At 41.7% G+C, this 17574-nt stretch overlaps 1 long non-coding RNA gene across 2 annotated transcripts in view; it reads left to right on the forward strand.

Moving 5' to 3' along the window:
• The window catches only part of LOC125893875 (uncharacterized), a 146034-nt gene that overhangs the window by 98571 nt on the left and 29889 nt on the right, over positions 1–17574 (forward strand). For both annotated transcript variants that reach the window (XR_007449933.1, XR_007449934.1), the window contains exon 4: positions 12055–12117. This is a non-coding gene — a long non-coding RNA (uncharacterized LOC125893875). The remainder of the gene's footprint in view (positions 1–12054; positions 12118–17574) is intronic.

Consider the following 17574-nt stretch of genomic DNA (forward strand, 5'->3'; position numbering starts at 1 on the left):
CTTATACAGACAGAAAATCAGACTGTTGCATTCCATGTGTGTATGAGTGCAGCCAGGGCTATGTCTGTATTTGTATGTGTGTGGTAGCATGCAGGCATGTGTGTACATCTAAATCTCAAGATTTAGACGTACTCTCTTGATCCAGCCTGCGTGGCAAGTGACACAGAATGCAGGTTAAATTCTTTGAAGTTGGAATGACACTTTTTTTTTCTTCAAGGTGTATATAAGAACAGAGAGAAACTAGAAGAAGGAGGGAAGAAACTATAAAAGCAGCTACATGTCTGTAAAAATCAAAGGACAGACCATAGCTCTGGTTATTGTACATATCATATTCAAGTCATTAAAGGATACTGAAATCACGCTCTGTGGGAGAAAGAGAAAAAAAGACTCGGGGTGAAAGAGAGACAGAGGTTGAGTGATGGAGAAATGCTGTGTGAATGTCATGATAATCCCGGAAAAAAAAGAATAGCACTGAAGTACAAAGCGACCACAACAGAAGCCCTAAACCTCAAGGAAGCCCACCACCTTATGATCACAGAGTGGTGCGGTTTGTCTGGCAGGAGGTTCTTATACTTATTACAGTCATAATCTAAACTCCTTCTGTGTTCATGTTACAACACTTCCATGGACGCCTACACATGCCCAAAAGATCAGGTTCAGTGGCACAGATGTGGCATTTTCCCGAAACTCACACTTCCATAGCGCCCCAGTGTACTGTACATCTTGTCCCAAGGCTTTCTAAGCTCCTGTCATATTGCTGAGCTAGAGGCATTTACACTTCCTATTTGAATGCAGATATCGCGCCGTTAGATCACTGAAAATGTTATTCATGGATGTGTATTACCTCTAAGAAAGTGAGAGATGGAGGGGTTAAGGATGAGAGAAAGATCGATGGATATATAGAGAGAAGAAAATGCGGAGAAACAGCTGAAGGGAAACAGAGCACTGGACCGAGAAACAGACAGACAGGGCAGACCGGGATAGAGTGAGAGTCAGAGACAGTAAAAAAAGAGAGGGAGAGAATTAAAGGAACCACAACAGAAGCCCAAAGCCCACTAAGTCCCCTTCTCCTTATGGTGGTGGGGTGTGGTGTTGAGGAACTGGCACAACTTCCTACATTACAGCCCCCTTTCTAAACATCTCATATATACACCCAGTCAGAGGCAAAGTCACAGCTAACCACATCACAGCGTTCGTGCACATGTGTGTGTGTTCGCCCGTGTGTGTGTGTGTGTGTGTGGTTAGCTCAGCTGCTCCCAGGCTCACAGAAAGCATACGCTGCCTGAGCGTGTCAGAGTCGTCTCTTGATCTCATCTGTCTTTTTATTGCCTAATCCCTGTCTCTCCTCTCGTTCCTCCCTTCCTCCTCATATACCCCCCATTTCTGTCCTTCATCTTCCCACCCTCACCCTCTCCAACGCCCCTCTCCATCTTTTTCCCTTAAAGTCTTGAATATAACCTTAGTTGCTCTGGCAACATATGATCCTTTCCATTCATGCCAATAAAGGTTGTCCCCTTTCCTGCCCTCCCACACATCTGTCTCTCTCTCCGGGTTTGAAATCTGCCTAGTGCACTGAACCTTTCAAAGTGTTCCCGTTTGCCATAGATGAGTTTCAGATAGTCGCCAACCCACCATATGGGTCATTCATGCAATCCCAATGGGTTGAGAGTGAGTCGATGGCTTGCTCATGAATGTTTCATTCTGGTTTACATAACAGTGGCTCAGCTCTTTGGTAGCACACACTGAATGTATGATTACAAAACGCTGTCTGTTCAGTTCGCCCTCGTCTTACTCTGCGTCTGTCTGTCAGTCTCTCCTATTATCTGTCCCTTTAAATTTGCCTCTGCTTTGCCTTTTGTCTCATTTTCTAAAAAATAACGTCATGCCATCGAGACATATCACCATCTTAATGCACCCCCCACTCTCATTTTTTTTTCCAATTTCAACCTGCCTTATTGGCGTGACAGGTTACGTTTGTGATGCTAAAGCAGTTACAGTAATAGGAAGGAGATAAAGGAAAAGAAAGACAGTTGGCATTGTGACATATGATAATGGTAAGAAAGTAATTAGCTGTATACATGCGGCAAAACAAAATTTAGAATAACTGTAAAAATTATAAATCTGCACAACACATTCTCATGCCGACCTCGTCACATATCAACATTTGGTCGTGGACTTTCCATGTTCAGACACAATGTGCAAGGTACCCTGGGTGCGTTGGTTGTTGACGTTCTGGGACGCCGTGTCAAGTTCTGCTTAGTACATCCATTGTCTTCTTTCAAAATACACTTCCATATTCAAAGGAAGTTTACCCTTTACATACAGTTCCTTTCAAAATGAATGCACTATGTCAGAACAACGCTGCTTTTTTTTCTAGTGTATGTGGTTGGGTTTAGGAAAAAAAAAGAACAGATTTGGCTTTATAATCGTATGGGACGCGAACACCAACCTCCTGGATGAAAGTTGGTGTTTGTTGGACCCATCCACCACCAAACAAACCTGCCCTACTTGGACATTTGTCGCCTTAACTTTCATTCTTGTCACGCTGCGTTTCCCCCCTGACACCACTGAGTGCTGCTAAACGATAACGGGGACAGGCTGGGTGTCATGCCGACATGAAAGGACTGCTTTCTTTGTCAGTGCCTGATGCCGCAAGTTTCTGCCCAAGTGCTACATTTCGATGACTTTGGAGTAAGACTGGGTTGATCTGTGTTAAAGTAAATGTGACATACACTGACATACACACTAAAACGTGACATACACACTAAAATTAGATTTAATATGTGGGAAGTTGAGATATGCGGTAACGGAAAATAAACAATTAGCCTATGCTTAATTTAAAACCAATAGAAACCTCAGTTTAAATTAAGCTTGAAATGGAAATGGAAACATGGCTAAGAATTTATAGTCATGCTAGCTTTGAGCTAAATGCCAGTGTCAGCATGCTAGCATGCTTACAGTGACATCACTAGCATGCCGATCAGGGACAGGTTTTGATACCCGATACCTTTAGGTTATTGACAGAAATTACCCACTATCAAGTGGAATAGAAAGTTATCCAGTCAAACATTACCTGTACCCAGATCTAGATAAAAAGACCATTTGTATGGTTTTGCTCGCAGCCAATTACAGCAAGAGTTTTTTCAATTGAATGCCATGTGTGATTGGTTCACGACCACAGCAGCATAGAGTATTTGACAAGTAGGTAGTTGAGCGTTCTGAGATACCACCACAACATTTGAACATATGGCATCGAATGGAATAGAAAAACAAGGTATCATATGTAGTCTCACTTTAAAGATAGGCCAACTGGTATTGGAACTGGTATTGTTATTTTTCAACAGTACCCAGCCCAGATGCTGATGTTTAGCAGGTAGAATGTTTACCATGTTTACCATCTTAAGTTAGGGTGCTACCATGCACATATTGGCTAACTGGCAAATAGCTAAGGTTGATGGTGATGTCATTAGTTTTGCCGTTAGGTCTATTTGGTCATGTTGGAAATAATAACATTTCGACTTTTGATGGCGCTATAGGTATGAATCAGTGGATTACCAAGCAGTTCATCCTGTTTGTCTCTTGTTTCTTGACTCATGGCCCAACTTTCAAAACAATTTTATGTAAATCTGTTTTGTTCTTAGGTGTTACATATAGCAGGTCTAAAAACAACACTTCCACAGCAGAGGTAATGATACTCAACTGCTGTTAAGATTCTCTGCTTTTCGTTCATGCATCTATTCTCTGTGCCATCTTATAGTATAAATCTGGGCTGTATATAGCAGGAAGACAGCTAAGTACAGGTTCACAGACTATTTGTCTTCTTTCTGTCTTGCCTCGAGGCAGCAGGAGACTAACTGAGTTTCTGCCCCGCCATACTTCTGTGTTTCCCCAAAAGAAAAGGAAGCGTTTCATTTTCTAGCAAGGTCGTGAAGCTGGAGTAACTTTTTCACAACTTTGGTCATATTTTATTCTTATTGTTTGTGAAATGTGTGTAGAAAATATTGTATATGTGTTTTCTTTTTCCATCCTGTTATATGGTGGCATAAGTAGAACTTACAGACTGCTGTGTCAACTTTTCCTCTTCTGCTCTATGGTTTGTGCAGTTCTGTATGTATGAGGGGAGGCTTCATGTTGCTTTTAGCAGATGAGCTTTTATGTTTTTACCGACAACTGCTTAAGTAGATATCAATTTTGTCCTCTTTGGAGGCAGCTATGGGCTCCCTTGTGTCAGTTTGTCCAATATTCAGATATTTAATAAACATCTCAATCAACTTACTCCATTCAAACTTTCAACTTTTCTGCCTCTGAGGGCCGGATTTACGTACATGAAAGCACAGCTCAGATTTCATTCAATTTGCACAAGGAATCTGCCTGTAATTAGCGTCTGATTCACTAAGGCAGCAGATAATTACACAATCAGCGACTGGTGCTGCCTTCCAGGCGCATTCTGTGAGTGAAGCAGGACCAACTTTCCTGCAATATCTCTGTCTCCAGCTCCACTTCACATAAACCGAGAAACACGAGTTTTTAGACATTTTGAGAAGATACTTCATGTGTGATAAGTCAGATGAAGGGGTTAATATCAGTTCATTAAAATCAAATCATTTCTTTGTCTCAGTCATGTAAACCCTAGCTAGTTTATCCTTTTTTGGCCTTTATTAACAGACATTGTCAAGACACTATGGATGGGACAGTGTGTCTGCTTTAATTGTATTTGCACTGATTGAGTACTCCATCAGTCATGGTCCAACACCAGCTCCAGAAGCTGCCATTATGTTTTAGCTCCAGTGCTAAGTAAAGCCACCACTGTGTATGAGTCAGCCCCTCTTCACCATTGAGCCGAGTCCCTCTCTTACCACCCAGTAAACATGAAAATAGTTAATGTGTTTCCATGCTGGTTCAAATGCCTATTTCTGCATCAGCCGTGGTCCGACCTCAGTTCCTTCTCCTTTATATGCAGCCACCACTACTGTGTGTGAGTCAGGTTCTTTCAGCCATTTATAAATATGGTGTTGAGCAGACAGTCACCCATAAATGTCTGCATATGTCTGCACCCTTTGGCAGATAGCCTTCAGCAGGGGCTCTAAACCTCTATTTAATGTGCCACTGAATGTAGTCTGGCTCCAAGGGGTCATATCCAGGTCTGAGAAGTTAAGCCAATGCAGAAGTGTCTTAAACCTGCATTCTTTCTAATGGCCAGCAGGGGGCAACTCCACTGGTTGCAAAAAGAAGTCTGTATAGAGGTATATGAGAACATGACCCTACTTTGTACTTGAATTATTAACTCAGTAAACACTTTCAAGTCTTCTTCAATTCAGCATGATGCTGATTTTGTAAATTATGGTCCCATTCAGAGTAAAATAGACAATAAAGCAGGGTATGCTTTAGGGCAGTGGTTCCCAACTGGTGGGTCTCGGTCCAAAAGTGGGTCATGGGTCCATTCTCAATGGACCGCAAGACACTTTATTTTGACGTACATTGAATTTCAAGCACAGAGCTTTTATTTCAAAGTGCCGTTTCCTGCTGTAGAGTTGAGTGACTATCAGACAGCTGCTCAACAGAGACAGCAAACTAGTTTGACGACATGGGCAAACCCAAGAATGATGCTGAATGTATTAAACTGTGTGGACCTTGAACTCTTGACTAAGGAGAATCTTGACCCCGTGGCTGGAGCAGTTGGGAGCCACTGCTTTAGGGCATCACTCACTTGTAACTGACGGTGACAGCCCAAATGCCGAACTTGAGGCCTCAAAAAGGCAGACTAGTGGGTGATGTCACAGTGGCTATGTCCACTATTATACAGTCTATGTTTCACTCACCAGGTTAAAGAAATTAGGGCCCATATGATAATGATAACAGTAATCTCCTTTAGGTTCTCTCTGTCATGACATTTCACATCCCACTCTCTGTCTCCTAATCTCACACTCGGTCAGTGTCTCTGACTTACGCTCGGCTTAGGCTGTGTATCAACACAGTCTGGTATGTTTAGTTTTCCCCTTTCTCTCACTCAGTGTCAGGTCCTCTCGGCCATTTATTAGACTGTGAAGCTGACAGACGATGCCCATGAATGATGAATGATGACTGGAGGTCTGTCTAGTGCCAACAGAATGCATAATACAGCATAGATACAGCAATTCCAGTCCTCCAGCAGACACACGGTGCAGTTACTGTATCATATCGTTGGCAGATCTGCTCTGGGCGGAAAAGTGTGACCGCTTAAAGTGGAAATCCACTGAAAACAGCATTCAGGCATGTTTTCCCCACCTGGAATCCTAAATGAAGCGGCTTTAGGGAGAGTTGGTTGCTGAGTCCTTGAAGACACTCTCAAATTTAAGTATGAATTCTGGTTAATGTGTTTTTTAAAAGTGATAATGTCAGAAGTGTGTTATTTAATTCCTCATGATGGGCTCATATATTTAATTTTATGGTGGGTTCCTCAATTAAATTTGTCGACTTGTAAACTTTTAAGTGCTCGCAACTTAAATGATTAATGATGTACTTAATTTTACCCTTAAAATCAGTCTACATAAAACACCAGGCTATTATGTGCTTTTGACCCCTACTTCACCAGCCGAATGTTTTCCTTCCCATCCGTCATTGCACAATGTTCAATATAAATTATGAATATAATTTTTTTTCTTTCAGTTTATTTTTTCATGACAGCTTCGGAGGGACATTTTTAACCTTTCACAGTAGATGTGGGAATGCATCTGTTCCTGTGTACAGTATGCCTACGTATGTTTCATGGAGTGGGTGGCCACAGACATGTATACAGCATAACAGACATGTTTACACGCCTGCATGTCTGAGTCTCTGTGTGTATCTGATTGTGTGGGCTCAGCTATACCCAGGGTGCACAGACATGTTCTTGTGCCTGTATCTGCATGTATGCATGTGCTGCAGATGCCTGTACTGTAGATGTCTGTGTTCCAGTATGGAAGCATTTCCACTTATGCTGGTGTGTGTGTGTGTGTGTGTGTGTGTGTGTGTGTGTCTGTCTGTGTTCCCTACTGTAGTATGTAGGTCACCAATATATTCCTGATGAGGTCTAGTCCTCTGGAGAACTCTACAGATATGAGGGCCTAAATTAGACGCTATTATCTCTATGTGTGTGTGTGTGTGTGTGTGTGTGTGTGTGTGCCTGACTGTGTGAGAGAGAGCAAACTACACACCATTATCAGACAAGAGCCTCACAGGCATGCATGTTCAATTTTGTTCACATGCATGCTTTTACATGTAAAGAGCAGCATCATGAGTGTGTTTGTCCGTCTATGTGCGTAGGTGTTAAATTGCATGCTATTTCCAACATAATGTATTTGTGTGAGTGCGTGTGTGTGTGTGTGTGTATGTGTGTGTGTGAAAATGACACACTGGTATCATCTGACAGGCTGCCTGTTACCACTGACCTGGGACTGTAAACCTCAACCCTCAGTTTTAACGACTGTTGGCTCAGAGAGCCTGTCCATATTGCTGTTGCAGAGCCAAACTGCTAATAAGCCTCAAGCACCACTCCAAGAAAACTAGGTGGCCATTGGCACAGCAACGGCCATGTGTTAAGGTGTTACCAAATGCAGGAAGCGCATATAACATCCATAAGGGCTGCGACTGTAGCACGAGGGATGGAAAAGGATGATTTCATATTGTGTGAAATGTACTAAATTCATTATTTTTTTTTTTTTACTCGAAACAGAATTAAAATGAGGTTTTTGGAAGAAGTCGCAGCGGCTAAATGTTTTAACAGATGTGTTTCTGGACTGTGTCAATCAAACACTAAAATGATTCGATGCATATGTTCTTTTATTAAGCACTTTTTTTTGTACGGCTAAAGAACCAAGGGCAATGATAATGAGTTTCCTTTTTTTTTAAGCATATACAGAATTACACATCTGTCACTTCCTCCATAAAAATGTGGCTTTGTGCAGAGCTGCTGATCCAGGACAGTTTGTTGAAACATTACATGTAATTCCCCTTCATTTCAGGATGTCTCCATTTCCAGCCAGCCCGCTGTCCGTAAGTCACAGGGACAATACCACATGCAGTCAATCTGTCAAACGGATTCGGATTTTTGCCGGAGCTCAGCCCAAAAGTTACATTGAACCTGAGAGAGATGAATGGGGAGCGAGAATGTCTACCTTTCAAAAGCTTCATGCTTTGACCAAATCATATGCTGTCACTCCTAAGCTTTAGAAGGCCTGCACTTTTCATCAAAGCTCTTGATGGCTACCTTTCACAGTACTGTCGAATACACCCTCAAAAGCTTCCCTCCCTCCTTTCCTCCCTTCCCCTCCCAAATCTCTTTCTTCTTCCCTCCAATGTCGACTACCCCTCTCCCCTACCCTCCCTCCCTCCCTCCCTCCCTTCCTCAATCCTTCCATTCCCCTTGTCCTTAATCCCTCCATCCCTCCCTCCTCAATCAAACCCTCAAATCCCTCCAGGTTTTTTTTTTTTTTTCCTCTGTGCATGTGTGACTTCAGTACTGTCAAGGTAGATGAAACAAGAGGAATTCAGATTCATCACAGTCATAACCTGCCATGATAATAATCCACTACCATTCTTCCCATGTGGCGGTAGGCCGATGTTACTGGCCTTTTCAGGATTTATTTGCATATTTGTTTCCCCTTTGTTTCTTTTGATGAATTATTTACTGCGGAATGAAATGACAGCAGAGATCAGTGATGATTGCTGTCGCGGGTGGATGGGTGCCTTTTCTCCTCTTTGTAATTATTCCCTTTTTTCCTGATTTTCAATCAAGTTTTTCCACTCATGTTCCCCCGGTGACAACAGACGAGAAGCCGAAAAAAAAAAAAAAAAAGCACATACATTTTAGCATTTCCAGTGGAACCTTTCCACTGTCTAGCAGGATCGCAGCTTCCTTTGTTGTTGCAATGATTACAGAGTAGGAAACAGAAGGAGAAAAAAAAGAGGAGAGAGAGTAGGGATCAAATGGAAAAAAAAAAAACTGTAAACACAAATGTACTGGGAGGGCCACCTCCCACATGCAGGACAAATGAGTGAAAACTCACACACACATCCTGCTCCTTATCGTCTGACCAATCAGGAGACTTGATTAGCATTAGATAAACTACACCTAATGATTGAATGGTGTGGTGTGTGTACCTTTTGAGTCAAGTTTGAGCACAAAGTCAAAATGAGCCTCCATGAGCTTAAGGTTTGGACCGTGTACGCATCTGCACACAAAACAACGTCTTAAGAGTTGTAATCACTTGGAATTGTGTCCACATTAAGTGCTGTGATTGTAAGCCTTTAGAAACTGCATTCGCAGTGTGTACCGGGGATCTACACACACTCATACACACACAGCACACACTGCCACCCTGTCCCTGCATTGCCCTATCCAGGAATAACAATGCATAATTCATGTCCCGAAGTCTCGTCTGCAGACAAAAGTCAGCGTTTGCATTTATTATTTATTGAAAACAGCTCACATGATGAATCCTTTAACAAACAGAGCTTCCAGTAAGCACTGTACCTATTTCTTCCTCTCTTGCTGTTTGTGTTTTGGCATAGATTTAAGTGGGCTCATTAGCAGAGATGAGGATGTAAGGAGAGGAGAGGAATGGCAGGGGAGAGACAGAGAGAGAGGGGGAGTGAGAGAAGAAATGAGGCCAAAGGATAAAGGAATCATTTTTGTAAAGGTATGAATTAATGAGAGGCTTGTGCATTGCAAGCTAATTAATTTAACAATGAAATGCTTTAGGGATTAAGTTAGGACTTTTAGGACTCCATCCCATTTATAGAGTAAAAGTTTACTATTGCTGCCCAGTGGGTATTTGAAATGACTTAACTGCATTGCAAAACCCATGTATACTCATCTTATCTTATGCCTGATGCTACACTCTGAACCGCCTAAAAATTGAGAAGAATTGGTACAAGAAGTCACTAGCACACAAACAGACACACACATATACACACTGCCACAGTTACACTTGTTGTGTGAACAGTTTGCCTTGAGGATGGGAGGTAATTTATCGTAGAGTGAAAGGAGCATTTGCCATCCTATGCTAATGCAGTCATCACTTATTCCAGAGCACTTGCATTCTTTTTTTTTTTTTTTTTTGGTCTTCTACTGCACCCCTTCACCATCTATCAATCATTCAAGGCATGAGGTATATTCTTTGCGGAACATTTTATATTCAGTCTCCCCCTTAGATGGGCGGACGCACACTCATACACACACGCAGTCATTTTTGTTAAATCAAAAAAAGAAAAATCAAATCTGGTCTAGCAAAGGTTGAATAATTGATGTGTTATGTTAAAAAAGGAATGAAATAATCATACCCTGTTGGATGTTGGAGGAACATCAAACCCGGAGTTGGAGCTTGGCAGACTGGGCTGAGCAGGGTAGGGGCCTTATGTATTTGGGACGGCTGCCCTGTGAAATAATAATGAATAGCAAAGAGTTGGAGGATTAGGAGATTTTTGTTCTGCACTGTACCTGACACTTTGTGCGTGCCCACCCGTGCTTTTAACAGCATGACCAGGGTACATCTATCCTGCAATAATACATCAAGATTTTCTGAAAGTAGTTTGGTTTGGTGGGCTAGGGAAGCATTCCAGTCAGCGTGCAAAAAAAAAAAAAAAATGGATAAGTGGCTGCAGTAGAAAAATGACACATGGTTCACAAGGAGTGCAGGTCTAATGGCAAGATATTGATGCTGCTCCACAAGCAATACATCTCAGGGGTGCGGAGACAGTTTAGCAAGCTAGTGGGACTCTGTTAAGAACAGTTGGTTACATTTCCAAATCAAACTTGAATTTCTTCTCTGTGAGGTTACTGTTGCTGACAAAAATATAATGTTAAAAACAGGCATTAGTGTAATAAAATGATGAGAGTGCAATTAAATGAACACAACGCTAATTTTTGTACGTTAGTATCTGCAGACAAAAACAACAGCACCAACAGTACCAACGACTAACGAGTATGCATGCTGTTTAGTTCTAAACATACATTATCGACTTGGCGAATGGTTTATAATAAACCATCGGCACTCAGCTTTACTGTGCTATAAGCTCATGGTGGTGATGAAACGGAATAATATCTGCTTGTTTGCTACTGTAGACTAGTGGGCCTCATTTTCATGGCCATAAAAGTCAGCCATGAATATATACATACTGTACGTCTCTTAGACACACGCCCAAACACACACGGACACAAACCACTATGCATCATTGCTTCAAATGAAGATAAACTGTTTTTATGTTTGGGACCACCTCTTAAGATTGTCCCCATTTGGGATGCAACAACAGTGCATGATGAATACATTCATTCCGAGCTCCGGTGAGAGCTGTGCAGCCGTGCGTCTCTGACCGATACCTTTTCATGATTGTATGAGGGCTGTACAATATAGATTTTCCCCATATGCAGCAGAGGGATATAAATGTTTATTATTATTACTGTTTCAGTTTCCCATTTGCCATCTGCTTTTTTTTATGTTTTTTTTTTTTTTTTTTGTTGCTTACCAATTCCAATTTGTGTTTAACAAATGATCTCAGGGAATGAGATGCAGTGGGGGTCAAGAGGTGCATTTACTCTCTTTTTTCAACTGTCTGGGTTGGAATTAAGATTTTATAGATACTTTGAGATACTGTTCACACAAATAAAGGACACAGTGTGACCGATATGATGGAAAAAGGGGTAAGGAGTGAGGGGGATTGACAAAAAAGTGAACTGAAAAATGGCTGATTTAGAGTCACAGTCAAGAAGGCTTTTGAGTTTGATGACTCCAAATAAGCCCTCTGAATGAGTGAGTGACCATGTGGGGAACAAAGGCACAAAATGTGAAATAAGTTGTCCAATTCAGTCAAGGATAAAATGTGAAATATGGTCAGCATGCATGAAGTTTCACTAAATTCAGAGCACACGTGTAAACCTCTTGATGGATGGGTTCGGATTAGAACAATTGCAAATGGTCCCTGCGTCGCTTTATCCATTAGAACTCCCCCCCTCCATCACGTTTCTGAGCCCTCTGACTTGAAATAGTGTTCGACTCAGGGGGGCTTATTTTTATTAATTCACTGTTTCCTCTGTTACAGGCCCCCTTCTACGTAGTCCACATTGCAAGAAGACCACCTCACAGGGATTTTCCCCTTCACCAGGTAACCACAAAGGAAGAAAAGAAGCACATTATCCACATGTACAACATACCCCCCAACACACACACACACAGACACACACACACACACAGGCTTTTTGCACTCTACAATGCGCTGACCACCAGCACAGTGAGAAACACACACACACACACACATACACGCACGCACACACACAACATATTATCTTTATGAGGTGTTATACACCAGTGACCACCAACACAGGGTCTCAGTGTTCTCTAATCCACACTCAGGCTGAATAGGCTGCTCCATGCAATGGGGGGATTACACTGTCGGATTAATGGGACTTTTAATTTGAGTCATTGTGAGTGCCCTTGATAATAAGAAAAGGTGCAGGAAAGAATACCACTGGCTCTATATGATATTGTTAAATATGCTGCAGCTGTACATTTAACCAACTGCATTAACTGCAATGACACACACACTCTTAGTGTGTGTGAGAGTCAGACTGAAAATGAGCACATAAGCTTTAGAAGATTGTAAAACTTACTACTATCACCATTAAAGCTACTGCTGCTATTACTACAGCCGCTGCTACATCGTCAGATAGTACTACTACCATTACATTTACCACTTATACTACCATTACTACTATAGGGCTTAGGAAAATGATGTCATGTAAAGTCAGTAATCAGCCGTAGCTGTACTTGCCAGCTAGTAAACTGTACTGCAGTGAGCCTGTGGCCGGTGTCATGAGCTGCACTGAAACACTGCATGATAAAATCTAAGTGGAGAGAAAGACCCGCCAAGAAAAAACACGCAATTACATCTAGCCTGTTTATGAATACAGTCTGATGTCTCATTCAAGTAAATGTGCATTTTTAACTGACTGATGTAAAATAAATGAATGAAAGGAGGCAAAAGGCACCGTGAGAAACTTTTATAGACGGTATGACTCATATGAACATTCCTAACCCGAGCAACGACGCTACGCTGCCCCCTCCAGTTTTTGCCTGTTTGTCTCAGCATTCTCTGCTTCTGTATTTCATTCTACTATTTAAAGGACCATTTGGCACCACACTGGCAGAAATGGTGTATAATAACCATGTCTACATTTTCATTCATTTAGAATGATTTGAAACTAAAGTCCAACTCAGACCAGAGATTCGCGACGAGATGAGTTGAAATAGGCAACTATTTGCAATGCGTCGTTCTGCAGCATTCTAAAAACCTGGTGGTTCACACCAATGCAACTAGATCAGATGGTGTATCATCTCTATGCAACAACTCTCTGTGCTTCTGTTCTGATTTCCAGCTTTTCAGGCTTATTTTGTTGCTATAAGTTGTAGTTGCTAAAAATATGATTGAGGATAGTGATAGTGAGATACTGGCTGCAGTTGCATTTGTAGAAGTGATCAACAGTGAAAAACAGACACAAACGAGCATCAGATGGTCATTTTGATTTGATTCACTACAAGCCGATTGGCTGTAGAACCTGGCGACGTGCCTTATGTTCTAAAACCGCCAAACTTTGGTCTGAACCGGGCTTTACAGTCTTAACAGCATTTTTGTTCTATATATAGAGTGGGTCCTCTTCCATGGTGTCTGTCATGTTTTTTTTACAGTAGCCCATAATGGACAAACCATACATTGGCTCTAGATAGGTCTGCTTGTGTTTCAGTGTCTGCTACCATAGTTCTCCTACATGCTTGGTGCACAGGAGAAGTTTAATTTTGGTTGCAATCTGCAATCTCACCACTAGATGCCACTAAATCCTACACACTGGACCTTTCACTACCTTTAACTACTACCTAGCAATCTGGTTAAAACCAAACCCATAAAGTCAGTAGAATAATGAAAGTAATATACTGTATAGTAGTACAAGATATAGTACACGTACACACATACACACAAAGGTATCGAATTCCAATTCTGCTACCTAAACAGGGCCAAGATGGAGAGAGACAGGAAGGGAAGAGGCCAACAGTCAGGCAGAAAAGGAGAAAGAGATTGGCCCAAAGAACTTTTGCAGCAGAGTGAAGAAAGCTTGATGAATGGACGGATGACTGCATACAGGGAGGGAGTGGAAAAGAGAGCTGTTTACCATTCCTGACGGCAACAATAGAACCATGGATTTAAGCTTAACCATGGGTAAACAAAGGCAGGCTTACAGAAGAGCATTGTATTTTTCTTTAAGTCATTCTCTTCTGCTTCTTGTCTCTTTCTTCTCTTTGTGCATTCTACGAGAAACCTGACAGCTGTTCTGATTACAGAGGAATTGTATGTTAATGAAATCAAGTTGGATTCATTATATTTTGCACAAGGTCAGTGTGGTGCATTATGATTTCATCTCCCTGGGAAACGAGAATATAACATCCAAGCCTTCCAAATCTCAGTGGTTGTTGATCCATTTTACTTATTAAAACCACACAGTTGAACTTGCCCTTCAAAACCGGCTTTTCTGAAACTGCTGTTTGGAATTTTAATCAATCCCTGTCCTTATTATTTATATAGACAACTCAGCAGACGTCTGAAACAACAGAGAGGATGCTGAGGAATGATCATTTTAACTTCTGTATCTTCTGCAAAGGTTTGGGAATTATTTGAATTCCAACACTGACATAAATAGAAAGACAAGTATCATTCTGCTTTTGGCTCTAGTCCAACCTCATTTTAAGCAAATAGAGAATTACTGCTGAATTCCTCATGCAAGCTTCGGGTTGCCAACAAAACTGTATCAAAAACTTGCACAGGGACTCTGAGGATGTGTCTTTGCCATATCTTTAAGTTTGCCAAGTCTGTTAGTGCAAAGAAAATCACTGTGCTTGCATGACATCTTTCATACAATTTTAACCCGCCTACTCAACAAGAATATACTGTCTTGGGAAGTTTGATTCCAAACAAGGCAACTGCTGAGTTGCCACTTCCAAAGGCACACTTCTGAACTTTCACCAATGCAATTATGACACAACACAAACAAACATAAGAAATGAAAACTGAGGTAAAAAATAAGGCAGGTTTGACACCACACTGACTTGTAAGGCCTCCATTATTTGTGTAGTCTTTGTTTTGTTTTTGTGTATTATGCCTGTAGTTGCCTTGTTGACAGCTACCAGCCTCACAGAAAGCAATTACTATCAGCCCAGTGAAAGAGCTATTTACAGCTTCTTATTCTTGTCTTTTTGAAGAAGCTGTTTGCGTCACACTATGCTAATAATATTATCATGCAAGATATTACTACACAGATTTCTGAGGCAGTTAAAAGTGTCACATGTAACAGACAACTACCAAGGGTGCAATACTTCTGTTAATGAAGGGTCAGTATATTGTAATGCAACAAAATCAAAGTCTTCCCCTTTGATTTATTTTCAAGCTGTACATTCATAACAGTGACTTTGCTCACATGCCAATGTATGCACATCTCACACAGGCTCTGCCCTCTACTGGACTCTATAGACATACAATGCATTGTACTCTGAAAACTAGCAAAATGCCTGTAGCTAGCTAAAAACACTCCATATTGGCATGTCAAAGGATTATTTTAGCACATTATATCTCCTAGACAGGAAACGTTACACTGACAAACTCAGTGTTGTTGGTCCACCTCAGTGTGCCATCACCTTACCTTATTTATCTGAATGGCCAGTAGTGAAATATGCAGTAGTGAAATACTTTACAACTATTTAATCCAATCACCAGGTAAGGTCATTATTTAACCTAACAAAGATCAAAACCAGGCATTACGTAGCTTAGTTAGCTTCAACCTCTACAGTCTGTCTAGACAAATTAGCAAAACGCTTGCTGCACATAAGAACACTCAGTGTCAGGATCCCAGTTTCCCCAAATCTTTCCAGTGATGCCTCGTCTTGTTACTTCAAAGCTCAGTTTTTTAGTTTAGCAGCTTGTAAATCTTAGTTATGGAATCTTTACCATGTTGATAGTGCATCTCACCACAAACCAGCTTTTAGGCATCTTTATGTTGTTTGCTAGGAGGCGTAAATGACAAGGAGGCACATTCACACAGTGGTGAATTGTTTTCCTCTGTGATGGTGGAGCGGGATTTCAGTGTGCACTGTCTCTTTGAGTAATACTCTAAGCTTAACCTGCCAATCAGGATGTATCTACCCGAATACGTGCGGACCACACAACATGTAAGGGACTACCGCAATGCTGTCCTTCATCCTTTTCCTTTTCAGTAACAGTGATTCAGCAATTCATCGAGCTCCCCCGATTGTACCCACAGAGTCCAGTAGAGGGCAAAGCCTGTAAGAGACAGAATGAAGGTTACAACATTGTAACCCTAGTTCTAGTAGCACAAGCAGAACCCTGCACTTTGGGGTCCTGTCGCTCCTATGCCGCTCGCTAAAGAGGGTGTAGGATGATGGACAGCGCCATGGCATTCCCTTACATACCATGTGGTCTGCATGTATTCATGCAGAATTTAGAGGATGAATGTGTGCTCATGATTATGGTAAACGCCTGTTTGTATAGCGCCTTTCTAGTCATCTGACCACTCAAAGCGCTTTTTACACTACAAGTCACGTTCACCCATTCACACACACATTCATACACTGGTGGTCGAGGCTACCATACAAGGTGCCACCTGCTACTCAGTCTTTAACACACTCACACACCGATGGAAGCAATTGGGAGCAATTTGGGGTTCAGTATCTTGCTCAAGGATACTTCGACATGCAGACTGGAGGAGCCGGGGATCGAACCGCTGATCTTTCGATTGATGGATGACCCGCTCTACCTCTGAGCCACAGCTGCCCATGATTAGAGTAGAGTATTATCCATAAAGGCCAGCAGAGGGCTCCACGTGTACTAACAGAACTAGGGTTACAATACTGTAACCTTCGATACAGTATTATATAACTTTGAATCTTTTTTTAATGCTCTGCAATGGAAGTGCCATGTACACTGCACAACAAACGCTGGCAGTGCAACGAGGTGTTGGGCAAGAATTCTGCACTGAGTGCTCATGGTTGGGCTTTTTTTTTTTTCTGAGCGCTGAGCTTCAGTAATGTTCAACTTTAGGTAAAAAGGCTATGCTCGTCATTGTTACTTCAGCCGTTCAATCACAGTTTAGAAGGAACAAATACCCCAAAGACAAACCCTCACATCTTATATGTACAAGTGCTAAACAACCACAACAATGGAGAAGAAATCTATTAATATACTGCATTAGGTTTCCTCTCATGAACTCACACAGACCGGCTGGCCCGTCCTCTCTCCCTGCATGCTCCAGCCTTCCTCTGATTCAAAGCAAGTACTCTACCTTGTGGCGACATGTTTACTTTTGCAGATATTCCGTATCATAGCAACCCGACGCAACCAAAGCGTCTCAGCTGAAAGAACGCTGTGCCTCCAAAGCACTCTTTAATGCTCCCAGCTGGGCGTTTCCTGAAGAGCGCCTGGCGTATTCAGCCAGGAAAAAAAAAAAGCTTTGGTGGACACAGGGCCTTAGGGTCCAACTTTGATAGAAAGTAAAATGGACAA

Source organism: Epinephelus fuscoguttatus, linkage group LG8, assembly GCF_011397635.1.
Source record: "Epinephelus fuscoguttatus linkage group LG8, E.fuscoguttatus.final_Chr_v1".
Classification (NCBI taxonomy): domain Eukaryota; kingdom Metazoa; phylum Chordata; class Actinopteri; order Perciformes; family Serranidae; genus Epinephelus; species Epinephelus fuscoguttatus.